Source organism: Papilio xuthus, unplaced genomic scaffold (genome assembly GCF_000836235.2).
Source record: "Papilio xuthus unplaced genomic scaffold, Pxut_1.1 DF824992.1, whole genome shotgun sequence".
Lineage (NCBI taxonomy): Eukaryota > Metazoa > Arthropoda > Insecta > Lepidoptera > Papilionidae > Papilio > Papilio xuthus.
The window spans coordinates 66,173-80,575 of NW_013533657.1; positions in this window are offsets into that span (position 1 = coordinate 66,173).

Below are 14,403 nucleotides of genomic sequence, written 5' to 3' on the forward strand. Positions count from 1 at the left end.
GTGGCTTTCACTTGTGCAGCACATCTGCATGAAACTTCATTTGGTGTATGAGTCGAGTGAATGGCTCGAGTTAAATGTGCCTCCTTTAGTTAAAATGATACTATTTATGAATTGCATCTAGGTATTATGAATCCTGGGACTTTTAACTTTTCATGCGGACGTTAATTTCAGCTTTATTTTTTTATACTGATTGCAACATTATCTATATCCGAGTGTGAAAAGAGGTTCGTTAGGTAACGTCATACATACAAACTATGTATATTATTTGTGCTGTAACACCGCACGGGTATGAGTCGCTGTGACGGACGCCAACATTCGCCATGCCCTGTCGTTTTGCGCTCGAACCTGTGGCGACCTCTGACGGTATGACTGTACTTATGCAACATACCGTCGTTTGTGTACAAGCTTGTGTCTTATAATGATGAATTGTTTATTTTGACGACGTCGTAAATAATAACGTTTACTTGTGCAAGTGGGTTGCCGGCGCCGGCGTCGAGCGCTCGTTAATCAGTTTATGGATCCGTCATTACATTGGTTATTTCAGCTCGGCTCGCCCGAATCCCAACTGGCCGACGGCGACGCCAGGGGCTGTTACACATGAACGAAAGGATTGTTTTATAAAATGCGTGTGAGCAATCTGATGCAAGTTTGTATTTTATTTAATCACAGCAGTAAGAGTTGATACTGACTTTTGTCCACCGGGTCTATAGCCCTAACCGACACGTGTAATGTCAAAGATCATTTTATAGTGCCGATTAAAAAAAACCTACAAACACATGAATACAAAAGAGATCGATATTGTAATGTACCAAGCTGGGAATATTTGTAAAGAAATCTCCTCTTTGTGTTCAATTTTACAATCAGTCCTGGAAGTAAAGAAGTTCAACAAATCATATTTAAGTCAATAAAGTATTTGTAATTGCAAAATGCAAAAACACATTACAAATGTAGAGAAATAGGCGAGGATCTCATGGACAGATGCCTGAGGCCTAATTTATAATTAACAAATTTTTACTTCATTAAACGCAAGTTTTGTTTAAACAAACTTTGTTGGAGTTATTTTATCACAAACTGTACTTAATGAGATGAAACTTGGCCGGAGAGAAACTTTCCACAAACAAGTGAAAATTAAAGAAACCGTTACAGTAATTAAAAGCCGGAAAAAGTTTGTTTAACTTTGTCAAAAAAAAAACATGTTAAGTGACTAAATTTTGGTGAAGGGAAACAAATAAGTAATAATGAAAAAACATTTATCATTTATGTAGTGTCGCCCGCGCCTCCTCCCGTCGAGCTAGAGAAACTATTAATTGCCCATACACGCTGTTGCAGGCATTTTGGAGTTATGTGAAAACAAACATAAATCTAAATTTTGGCTTAAATATGAACCTAACGAGTATTTTATTTGAATCTCTTTTAGAAGTAGATGATTTAATGAATGTCCTCTTACACTCTTCCTAGGAATATGATTGTTTGTCTTCTACAAGCATTCTTTTATTTTTTTAAAGTATCGGACAAATTGTTTTATAATCATTCAAACTTCTACCAGATTTCTCGACTACGCTAATATCAGCACCAAACGAACTGGCTTACTGAAGTAAACAAAATGAGCAAGAACTTTTTAATTTCCTGTCTGAAATATTTTACGTACGTCTTTGTTTTGTAATCTGAATAAGTAATTTGGCGCGATTGTTCCGCCCTTGTTCCGCACCGCTCGAAACAAACTTGTTTGCAATGAAAATTATGAAATCGTAAAGTCGCAGAATGTCTCACAATTGATTCATTATCCGCCGCCAAAGGATTTCACAATTTCAGTTTCAGTATAATTATTTACGGGGGACATTTAAAAAGCAGCTTTTAACTTGGTTACAAAGAAACTTTGAGCACTTTTTTTATATGTGTTAAAGCGGCCGCCTGAATACACCAAAATAATGAAGCCAACGGTGCCTACAGACATTAGCAATTACAGATATGTTGCCTAGCTTTTATCAATGTAGGAAGGAACGCGCAGAGAGAGAATATTTCCCCTTCTATGCGACTCATCAGACGAACCCCGGAATTGCTTCCATTTGACATCTGTCTTCTGTGTGGTCGTGGTAGTGAGTTGGCCCATTCATGCAACATATGTTTTAATTGCTGTTGTAAATATTAAGTTTTGTTCTCAAAAAGGCAAAGAAAAAAGTCACTTAGATGAGAACAATATCGCACAATATGACATAGTCCCCGTTTTAATTATTAATTTACTTTTTAATGCAATAATAATAAGTCAAGTACATTGCAGTGAAAAAGTTATGTTGGCGAGCTAAAAGCTAACATTCGTGCAGTGAGCAGTTGGCGCGGCGCGGCGCGGCGACTGAGTGGAGAGAAAAGTTTTATTTGATTTAGTGGTGAGGGCGGAGTGAGGGCGTGCGCAATGATCTAAGATAATCGTCTTTGCTCTTAAGCCGCGGAGTTGCTTAAATGAAAAAGCATTTTTCAGGAACCGGGAAAGTATTTTCAGGAAATAAGCGTTCGGAATATAAGCTTATATTGAAATTGCTGTTCACCTTCAACTACTTTATCTTTGTTTAAGTAATCTTGGAGTGTACTTTTGATATCGATAATTCTGAATACCAATTATGTATTATGAATTGTTGTATTAAAATAATATCGGGTAAATGAATCGTATGCCTATTTAAGTATGTAGTAACATATTTAATTTTTCGGTTCATTATATTATTTTTTGTTCTGAGGAACTCGAATGTCGTAAAAAGCCACGTGCTGAGAAAGACATTGGTTAAGGCGTGTGTCTAGCAGTGGACAGATATAGGCCGATTGTATTATTTACGGGATATAATACGTTTAATACTTCATTTAAAACTATTTCCCATGATGAATAGTGCTAATGGAGCGTCAAGTCGCCGTCGTCGGTCAGGTCGAGCGGCGCCAGGCGCGCACGGTGGCGCAAGGAAACTGGGCCAGAGCTCTCCAAATAACTTCGCTAAAGCTCTTTGAGGCCAAACGAAGTATTGGGCAGAGTAATAAAATTCGTGGTCGGTATTATTACGATATGTTTTAACATAATGTTATCAATGTGAATGTGATAATAAAATAATCGTACTCCTAGACTTCTTGAACTGTAAGAAAAGCCGCGGTGTTTTAATTTCAATATTCACTGTGCACTTTGTGTCGGCGATACACAAACATTATGTTATGTATATTTAAGCGTGTGCTCGTACAATAAGTAAAGCTGATTTCCCGGCGGCCGGCAAACTTCCGGCGCTCCTATATACCTACATGGACGGATTTACAAAAACAATAATGGACGTACTTCATTGTATGTATATGTATGTATGTATTGTTGTACATATAAGTACTTCCGGTCACACACACACACACACACACACACTCATTTATTCATAAATTACAACATAATCGAATGTACTTAAATAGATAAATGAAAACCAGATCAAATGCATGTAAACATTTGAGACTTGAGTTTGTTCGAGCGAGCCTCGCGTCTGCACTTGATTTTAATTAACACGAATTTGTGCTTCCTTTTTATTTTTCGTGTTGATAATTTGATAATTTTAATTAAGTGATAATTTTAATTGCCTTTACTTTAAGTACTTACGTGTTTGATTCACGTTAAAGGGTAACGAGTTCATACAATTTCTACCAAATTAATCTGTATAATAATTATAATGGAAAGTAATTATAACATAATGTTAAATATATGATATTTAATCTAGTCGCAGTCGTTCTCTCTTATGAATCCTGGCAGCGCTATATGTATGTCGTGTCCGCTATCATCTCACTGTACTCACTAACACTTAAACTTACTATATACTTATATTGTGGATAATTTAATAAAGTAGCGAAGTAGAAGAACACTAAAGTGTAACCCTAAGTGTGACACAGTTACGTCAGGTTTCAGTCAGGCAAGGTCCCGCAAGACTAGCGAATTGAGATGACGCCTCGTCGCGATCATGCTTGTTGAATGCTTGTATGAATTTTAAGAAAATGTCCTTGACTTAAATAAATATCAAGCGAATGCTGCGAAAACAAATTGAGGTAATTTCTCTCTTTGTATGCGGATGCTAATGTTATATCTTGTCGTAACTTTTCGTAACAGTTTCTGTTAGTACAGAGCTACGGAGCAAAAGAAAATATACTTCACTAGCATTCCCCTTAATCTTCTTTCATTTAATGACTTATATACATCTGCTTTATAAAGCTCTCTGTTATCAGTGTGCGCCCACTTCAAGTTTGCGGTCAAAGATTAAGACCCCGAGATGTCTGGCTGAGTGCGGACGGAGGAGAGACGATCGTGCATATCGCGACACGCGGCCGCAGTTGCGGAATCTGTTTGTAAACCTCTAAAGTATTTTCACGAACAAACTATTATAATTAAATTAATTAGAGCTCAAAGGCTAGGCTCCTCGCCCCTCGTCCTGCTCCCCACGCCACGCCAACAGCAGTTCATAAAAACATTCGTGACGTGCGACGGCCTTTTGCATTTAAATTAATAAAATAGTATTGAAATTATATTGTGCATTAGAGTTACAATTAGCTGAAGCTGAAAGGTGTCAGGCAGATTTAGTCTCTGGCCTGTTACACCTTGACCAGGTCACATTGAATACAAAACCAAATACACGTTGAAACAAAAAAAATTGAAAAGAACGTCTTGTTTCGGATTTAGAGTCTGTTACATTGTAGCAGCACGTACTTGTGGCAGCTTACTGTGTATATATTAAATCATTAGTCAATATTTACGCAAAGTTCTTCAAATGTGAAGCCAAGTCTGTATAAAATAACACAAATCAGAAATGTTTACAAGAACATGAGCGCTCGCTTTCTGCAAGGACGTAAAACATTATCGCGATTGATTCGCGTAGGGTCACATGTTACATTTTATTTATTTGGGTTGTCGTTTGCTTCGCTTTTAATAATATTTACTCTGGGAAATGTTTTATTACAAAATGGTCTGTTTTATATTTCTATGATGTATGTACATATGTATGTATGTATGTATGTATATAGTTCTTATGCTACGTACCAGTAATATCGGTAGTATGAGATTTAAAGTCCTACTGACTTAACATGCCTTCAAGAAAATACAACATTGTTCCAACATTTCAAAGCAGTACAAGTGAAATTACTTCCGTTTGAGTTCACTCAGTCACACAGTTTATTTTATTATCTATATTTTGAACGCTATCATATCAACAAGTTTACTTTTTTAATATTATCATCATCGTTAGTTACTATTGAGAACGAGAGGTGGTCCATGCGCGGCGAGCACTCCTCCCCCTCTCCCCCTCCCCATACTCATTGCTGCAATTTTTTTTAACTTTGAAAAGGATGAGCAAAAAGTGTGAGGTAATGTTTTTAACTTGAGCTTGTGAATGTTTACATTTAAATATTCCTTTTGAAGTATCATACCGAGTCGTAATTTAATTCACGAGCTCTCCGAATTTATTTCAATAAATTACGAGGAGGGGTCGCTGGATGTCGCTGTGATCACACCCGCACGCTCCGACACAAAGGTCGTGCTGTGATAGTATTATTACTACACATGTTGCAAAATACATACATCTTATTAGACAAATTGTAATCGATTATTGTGATTATAAAAAAATATTAAGATAGAAGAAATGTAATCGTCATGTTTGTGTGATAAGAGCAAAGTAAATAGCGATGTAATGTGTCAGTCGGATTCGACATGACATCCCCAAACTCACACAAACTTTAACAAGTCCCCCGGATAAAGTAAGTGTGAGAGATAAACTAAGTCCCGAGTTACGTTAACTTCAAGTGAGATTTAAAGTTCCACTCGGAGACATTAATGTGGGACACAAAACGTTAACGATTCTCAGATTAACTTCATACTAAAGTGTAAAACAATACTTGTTTCTGATTTTATTATTACTAAACTATAATTAACAGGAACCAAATTATAAAGTTCACTAAAATTAAAATAAATAATAATGGTGCAACTTGTTGTGAATCAAGACGTCGTATTTTTTATTACTTTTATCTGATGACATTCAAAAATAAAATCGCAAACAAAACAATAGGAGCCGTGCAATTCACCCTTCGGATATTTTAAGACTCCAAATCCTGCGGGATTTATATCTTTTTGTTGTGCGCTTGTGATCGATTCCGTCTTGTTGAGGGCGGTCCCCCCGCCGCCCCCGCCGCCCCCGCACCCTCTCGCCTTGCAGATTATCTCGCCGAGCGGGCGCTTTGAACAATTTCGATATCTGACCCGAACCGCCTCAGACCTTTTTAAACTTTACATTTGATTAGTTTTTGCAATTTAAATTCTTCTGTCGAATTCAATGTTACATTTCGATAACTTTAATCATTACCCTTACTTTATATAAATGAATACAAACATTGCTAGTATTTAGTTATTTGAATATTATTAAATTTAGTGAGTGTCCAGCAGTAATGTAGAGGTGGCATGATGATGCGCTCACTTCGCACTGGTTAGTCGCTCCTAATGCGATCAGATCAGTTGCTCCGCGCGATTGATATAAACTGCTATCGCCGCACACAGATAACTACATCGGCAACTGAATATTTAGCGCATGTCTTCCACTTCTAAGTGTGATGTTAACAACTTTTTGTGCACTCTGTTCTGACATCATCGATACTATGGTTTTATTAATTATTGTCGGTTTAACTACTAAACTAAAAATAAACTACGTAAATGTTTTTTCGTAACCACGAAGTGTATTAAGCTTCAGCACAAGGCTCACTGTGATACTGACTGGAGGCAGCGCCACACAGTGAGGCGGGCAGGGCTGGCTGGCACTCGCAGTGAGCAGCGAGACCTCTACAGATATCATGCAGGACGGTTGTTAATCAAAACGACTGGCGTTTTTGTACGTTTGTACAATTTACCGCTCGCATAACACAACAACACTCACTCGGACACACAGTTTTTTGTTGTACAGAATTTAATAAACGTGTATACATATCCTCTTCTCTTTTATTACAATTGTTTTATATATATTGTTTCATACAATAACAAGTTAATGAAATTTATTCAAAGTAAAACAAGTGTTTCATTTGTAAATACAAAGCATTATTTTCAAGGAAAACAGCGTTAGTTTTCCGCAACTTCTGTCTCTCTCGCAACTCGTAAGTTACGGCAAGTGTAGAATCCGTAACATTTAAACACCTTTTTTCTCTCCAAAGTTTTATAAATAAAATTAACAGTCGCATTACAAATAAAAAGAAATAAGCAACAAAACTTTACGTTGTTTATAAAAATATAACAACAGTCTAAGGAAGTAATGCAGTTTCCATCTAACTAATCAGATTATCAGATCAGATAGCAAAAGATCTTATTATTATTATTCTTCATTTTTTAATTTGATAATTTTCAATAGTGCTGGATTACTGATCAAACTGCTGTCAATATGTGACGTCATTATTTTTTAAAAATGATTGTAGTAAATCAATTAAATAATTAAAATAACGAGGGTCAGCCCTGTGGCACCTCCCCTGCATGTCTCACATGACACGTGGGCAATGCAAGGTATGTCAAACATGTTGCACACATGTCACAAAGCACGCAAGTTATATGCTATGTCCGAGTATTAACACCGCAACCGTAACATCTATACAGCTAATAAACAATCTAAGATGTCTTCTACGGACCTGTTTTCTTTATTAATTTATGATAAAAAGTTGATATCCACACTTCAGTAGTGGAATAAAATGTATGGTGGCGGTGAGTGACTGCTCGGCTCACAGTTTCATCCGACTGGACAAGCAGGAGCCGGACAAATCAGTTGTGCGGGACGCCGGCGCCGGCGGCCCCTCTCCTTGTCTACGTACATCTAACTAATTTGTCAGAGACAAGGTAATACTCGCGCTATATCACTAGCTTTACCTATGTCTCCTGTCTCATGTCGCCTGTCGCTTGTCACCGCCTGCAAGCTCCGACTGACAACTAACTAAACACCGCATTGCTTGCACATTGTCTGGCACATTAATTATTGTCTTTAATTTTAATTTAAGTATCAAGTCTGTTCGAACACGGCACTGTTACATATATATACACTTTGGTTTGCTATCTCTCGTTTAGCTCCGGACACATAGCAATTCAACATAAGACTTGTACCTGTTATGTTAAGTACATATACAACTATGAAATTCAATTATTATTTACATAAGCTACATATTATAACATAGATGACACAGAAGATACATGAAGCGTTGTTGAGCAACATTTTGTATGTACGCAGTTAATATTTAAATAGAGTCACGTCCCGCGTCGCCCCCGCTCTTACTCTTCTAATTACCCGGCGATACATACATACATACATACAGACGAGCCGGCGGTCGCTATCTCTGTGCTCATTTTAACAATAGTACGTGCCTTTCCAAATTACAAAAATGTAGAACAAAACGCATCTCATTTAATATTGTTAACGTAAACATTAAATGAAATAATTAATTATTATTTATATTAAAAGCCGACGAAATCAAGGCTGATGATATTAAGTTTAATAATTAATTATCAGTTCCATGTTTTTAATTAATTTTTATGGAATTATCATTCTGTTAAGTTATTCATGTAGCATTTCTCTCTTCATACACAAGTGTAAGGACGCAAGTAAAGACGAGATAGTATTTTGTCTTAGTGTTACCATAAAACACCTATATAAAAGGTCTTAAGGGATTTTAAAAGCGATTGCGATGTGCTGGCCGGGTCGCGGGGGCGCAGCGCGGATGTGCGCCCTCAGCTCTGCGCCGTCGCTGACGCGTGCCATTTTAATTAATAGTGCGAGTTGCACGCTCTCGTGTCACTGTGTAGAATTTTACAAATTGCACGAGTAAAAAATCTCTCTCTTATTAATTTTACAAATTGTAAACAATGTCACGCCACTTTACACCCCATCGGTGTTGGCCATAAATATCATCTATTCTACGCCATATCTTAGATACTAAAAATGTTGTCATTTGACGTGTATCAATCTGAAAGCATCATCGCTTACTGGCTTTAAAAAACAATGACACATATAGAAATCAAATTTATAAACTGTACCATTGTTTCCATAAAAGATTTTAATAAAGCACAACGTCAGTCAATAATACTGTTTGCTTCGTACACAAAGAAACGATTTCATTAATTCAAATTCATCATTAACATTTCCATCTGTAAGATTGCACGGGATCTGTTGAGTCGGCGCTCGTTTGACACAATCTCGCGATCATTTCATTATTCTGATGGCGAGCTGAGACTCTCCAATATTCTATTGGTATGTTTTTGTTTTCATTTAGAATTCATTGTCTTCAACTTGTCAAATATCTACAAATTTCGATAAAATGACAACATTTTCAATTTTAATGGAAATTTTTCTTTGTGCTATGTGCTTTCTATATGGCCAACTTTTATGGCTTTAGTAAATATTTTTTCACTCAATATGATTGTAGGCTTTAAATGCAATTAGCGTTCCGCGACTAACTGTTGCTTTGGGTTTCCACTGGCGAGACACCTGTTTAAAACACATTGTTCCTGTGACATCAAATGACGCTCAGTCACAAAGCGACCGCAGCGTTGAGTAAAAACTTTATCCTTCATAAGGTTTAATTACACATTCTTTAGTTCAGCGCGCGCTCCGTGCGTTCGTTGACAAAGCGTTTTAAACTTTAGTGTAACAGCTTTGTAGTGGAATGCTTGGCATTTATAAAAAATAAGGACCATATGCGAACAAAAGTGAACAAAAGTGAAAACACGTTTAATAACAAAGTGTATATGTATGTGTGTATGATCATTTTAAATCTTAAAACATTGATACGTCATTTGAATATTTTTTGATAATCAATGACCGATTTCCTGAATTCGTCCTCCTTCTTTTGTCTCTTTTTTCTCTGTTGATATTATCAGGTCATTAGAAGTTATAATATTTTTTTTCTGAAAGTGAAATAATTAGTGGTATATAAAGTATATAAAGTATTATTTGTTTTGTCGCAATTAATATATAATTGTGCAGGCTCCAGTTGTGACTGTGACACGTCGCCGACACAAAAGAATATAAATAGTTTTCACGAAACTTTGATAAATTGCAAGCGAGGCTTTGATAAATGCGGCCACTTCCATTGGCGGAGACTTTACATTGCAAGAACTGGATGATGGATTGAGTTCGAATCTGACATTTTTTTATTATTTTCCACCACCGCAAAGTGCTGGGAAATATTCAAGATGAAAGAGATAAATAATAGCAAGAATAATCAATCGTAAGATTCTTTACAATCTCTGTCTGTTATACATTTTGAAAGATAATATCTGGTTATTTAGAAGTTAGCTTGGTTTTTAACGGTTAAAATGAAGTTGTTACTTTGTGTTTAGTGCGGTGAGGATATTGTAGTGAAACAAAAGTCGTATCCGCTTCATTAGTTGGTATTAGTCGACAGCGGCAGTGCGCGTGCAATTTGTTTTGCAAAGCCGACGCTAAGGCGCTCGGAGCCCCCCCGCGCCCTCCGCCCGACTCACGTGAGCCTGTAACAAGACGTCATCATTAGCACGCCTGCAGAGGGCAGACGATACGGGGATCTGCACCAAATGTTACCTTATTTACTAAAAGTGTACGAAAAAAATTGCCGCTTTTCGCTTGTTTTTGTCAAAATCAAATGTTAGTGTCGTCGTAACATGTAAACTGATTTGATAAAGGAAGAGTTATTTTTGTATACGTCAGTGTAATGTGTAGTGAGGAGAGGGCGACATCTGCTCGTGTAATGTAACAAATGAACGTCGCTTGTACTAGTGGAGTAAAGCATGTCGTTGTCATAGCAACTGCACACACTTAGCACAGATTTGTGACTTCAACACAATTTATCATGTAATATTTACTTATATCTTCAAGTTTGTTTTAATAATAATATCATATTGTTACATCAACTTTTTTGCAATTTAAAACCAATACTAAAGTTTCGTGTATTAAAAGTATATAAATAAAAAACAAAATCGTCTAGTTCAGTCTTCATTGAAGATTTCTTTCCGTACAATTTAATCGGTAATCGGCGTCGATTTCCGAGCTTTACGTTGCATTAGAGTTGCGCCTCTGAGTCCGCGTATTCATTGCACTAATCCTACAGGATAGGGCAGACAGAGGCCGACGCAATTTCACAACAATTTCACGTGAGGTCTGCAGCAGCGCGCAGGGGAGGACCCAGACATACTGTGCCTTCTACTGTACTGACTGAGACCCCGCCCCTCCTCACTGTATGCGTTTAATTTTTCTACCAAACTTATACTTCTATTTTACCTAATGAAACTTTTTTTTAAAAATCTGTTATATTGTTTTATATACATACATTAATACAAATCCCCAATCTTTGTAACATAAATATTTATTATTTCAAGCTCACTTTTAATATTTAAAAATCTGGATGACCGAATCTGAAGCTTTGCTTGGTATTTTTTTTAATTGTGTTTTTTGTAAATTATATTTAAGTACGAATTACTAATAAAATGACCGATAGAAAAAGTTAACTTTATGTTTAAGTTGATTATCGATAAAAGACTACTAAAATGACATTTTCTAAAAATGATTCCTAGCTAGATCGATACATCGCCCCCGAAACCCCCTATATACTAAATTTTATGAAAATCGTTGGAGCCGATTCCGAGATTCCAATTATATATAAATATATATACAAGAATTGCTCATTTAAAATATATTAGATATATTTACATACATTATATAATGACTTAGTATTTCTATGCATTTTGTAATTTTTTATAACGCCAATAAGTTCGAGCACTATCCTGTATAAATGTAGTGATCAATCTGCTCGCAGTGCTCGCTGTGCTGGTTGCGGTGGTGGCGGTGGCGGTGGTGGCGTCGCACTGAGTCCCCCCCGCCATTCTGATACATGGACATGAGTCGTGCATTCGTTTCATCGGATTTGTTTAGGAAACTGATCATTATTCTTTCTCCGGAACACCGCCCCCCCCACCGCTCCCCCGCCCTCCCCACACACCGCACACCACCATCCTGCTATAAAACGCTCCACTGTCAAAAAGATTATTATATTATAGAAAGATAATTTTGAAAATACATATGTATATGTGAAAGACATAGTTAAATATTTTAAAAAAGCTGGTTGGCGGCAGTTCGCAGTTCGCAGTTCTCTTATTTATTGAGATATCAAGTTTTGTCAATTGTTTTTGTGCATTACTGTTTCAAGTGCTCCGAGTGTATGTATTTGTGTGTATTAAAGTGTTATAAATAAATAAATAACGTTACAAAAAAATTATATCTTGAACAATTTGAAGAACGACACGATATCCATTAACAAAATGTTAGCGAGTAAACGCAATAAAGTTTTAGGTTGACTTCAATGGCCGATATTTCATTTTAGTACAAATAGTGTGTCCGAACTTTTCCGTAGCCTACATTCACCATTGTGTTCGCTTGGCACAAGGCCCAGCGCCCAGCGCCCAGCGCCCAGGCCCCGGCGCCCACTGACCCGACAACTTAACGCTCCATTAGTGCTATTACCATTCATCATGCGAACTCACTTCACTTCTACATTGAGTCTAATAAATTTAAATTCTTTTCTCATTTGGCCGCTTTGTAAATTAAAACTAAAATTATTTTACTCGAATCAACGGTTGCAGTTTCTGTACATATACTTTTTTGTTTAATTATCCAAAAATAATATCTGATACGATAATAAATACTCTATTCAAAGTCACCATTTAACACAAACATATGTATGCATTAAATAACAGCAGCAAGAGCCGCCGCACCTCTCCGCCATTGTGCCGGCTACGACGCGAGCTGCCGACGGCCGCCGACTGGGGTGAATTTAATAAAGGCCGTGCAGGACACAGGAAAGGACGAGGCACAAAGCCAGTTTGTGTAGAGCGAAGCTTGAGCTCTGTAATTTGCACATTGTTGCGATAAAGAAAGACGAGCGCCCAATTTTTAATTTAGACTCGAAGTGGACTGAGACCCGAAAGTACTAACGAACAAAATAAGAGTTGAGTAAATTACGCTTCAGTATAGAGGCAGTAGGAGCGAAGACAGCAACAGATTCACTATCTCTACATTAACAACACTACCACTCGCTTTGTGTGTCGTGTTGCTTGCAGCGAGGAAATAGCAAAGGTGTAGCTCATTAAGTCGTTTGCTTATGCGGCTTACTTGTAGGGAGATTGTGGTGAGGGGTGCGGGGGGGGGATGAGGAGGAGCACCGGAGCTATTTTCTTAGTGTAATGGATACGCAAAGACCTGGTCGCCTTCACTCTGCGTCGTCAACGTGGAACGTCGAGTGTGGCGGAGTACACTTTGTGCAATAACAACTGCCTCTAAAATTCAGATACGTCCAGCGCTGCAAGCTAACCGCCAACACGCCGTTCATATTAGTAATTCGGTTATAATGTTCGTGTATTTATTGAAGAGTTTCATTTTAAGATGTGCTAAAACCGAGGTCATAATATGAATGCTGTAAAATATATGTTAAAAAACCCCCGATAGAACATTTTTTCATTTTCATTTCATACGAGAGTTTAAAAACAGACAGACGTAAATAAAGAACGCCTTCGAGTGAAGCAGACACATAATTATCGGTGCCGCATCGTGACGTCACAACAACGACGTCACGCGATACGAGAAGGTTTGTTTCTTCACGGCATCGATTGATAGTTGCAGAGAAGGTTAAAACTTTACAATAGAGCATTAAAAAGCTGTGTTAAGTAAAATTAACTTGTGAAACAAACACATTTACTATGTGCAAGTGCATGGCAGATATTTTCTCTTAGAGCTTTGGATAGTTTAGTAAATTTAACAGCAGAACTCATATAAAGCGGTAAATATAATTCTACTACAGTGTGGAAGGAGCGGGGGTGGGGGGAGCGAGGGGCGGGAGGGAGACGGGGACGGAACGGGAACGACCTAAATGAGTTGTTGTACAAAGGCGATTATGGGCTTTGCAAGTTGTTTGTACGTATTTGCAAGTCCCCGTGAGCCAACTTGTGCTGAGATTTCCTCTTAATATGTCTATAAGTTACAACATGCACTAAAATTAAACGCAAATTCTGTATGACAACATGAAATAATAACTTGCAAATACTTTTAATATATTAAGTACTTTATTAAAAGTAATAGAAATATCTATAAAAAAACCCTTTAAGTAAAACACTTGAGAACGGTTCAGTGAAAAGTATAAAGAAAAATAAACTGAATAGAACACTCCTAAAATTGTTGAACGACACGAGGGGATTCTACAATTGTCATTATGTGATGTGCGTACTTATGTACATATGTAGACATGTAATATGAGATCGAGTGAACTATTATAACAAAACGACAGGTTAATTTGTAAACGGTTAATAAAACAAAGCAACGGAGCATAGGATTCCAATTAAAAGCATTTTCACTGCGGAGTGGAGCGGGG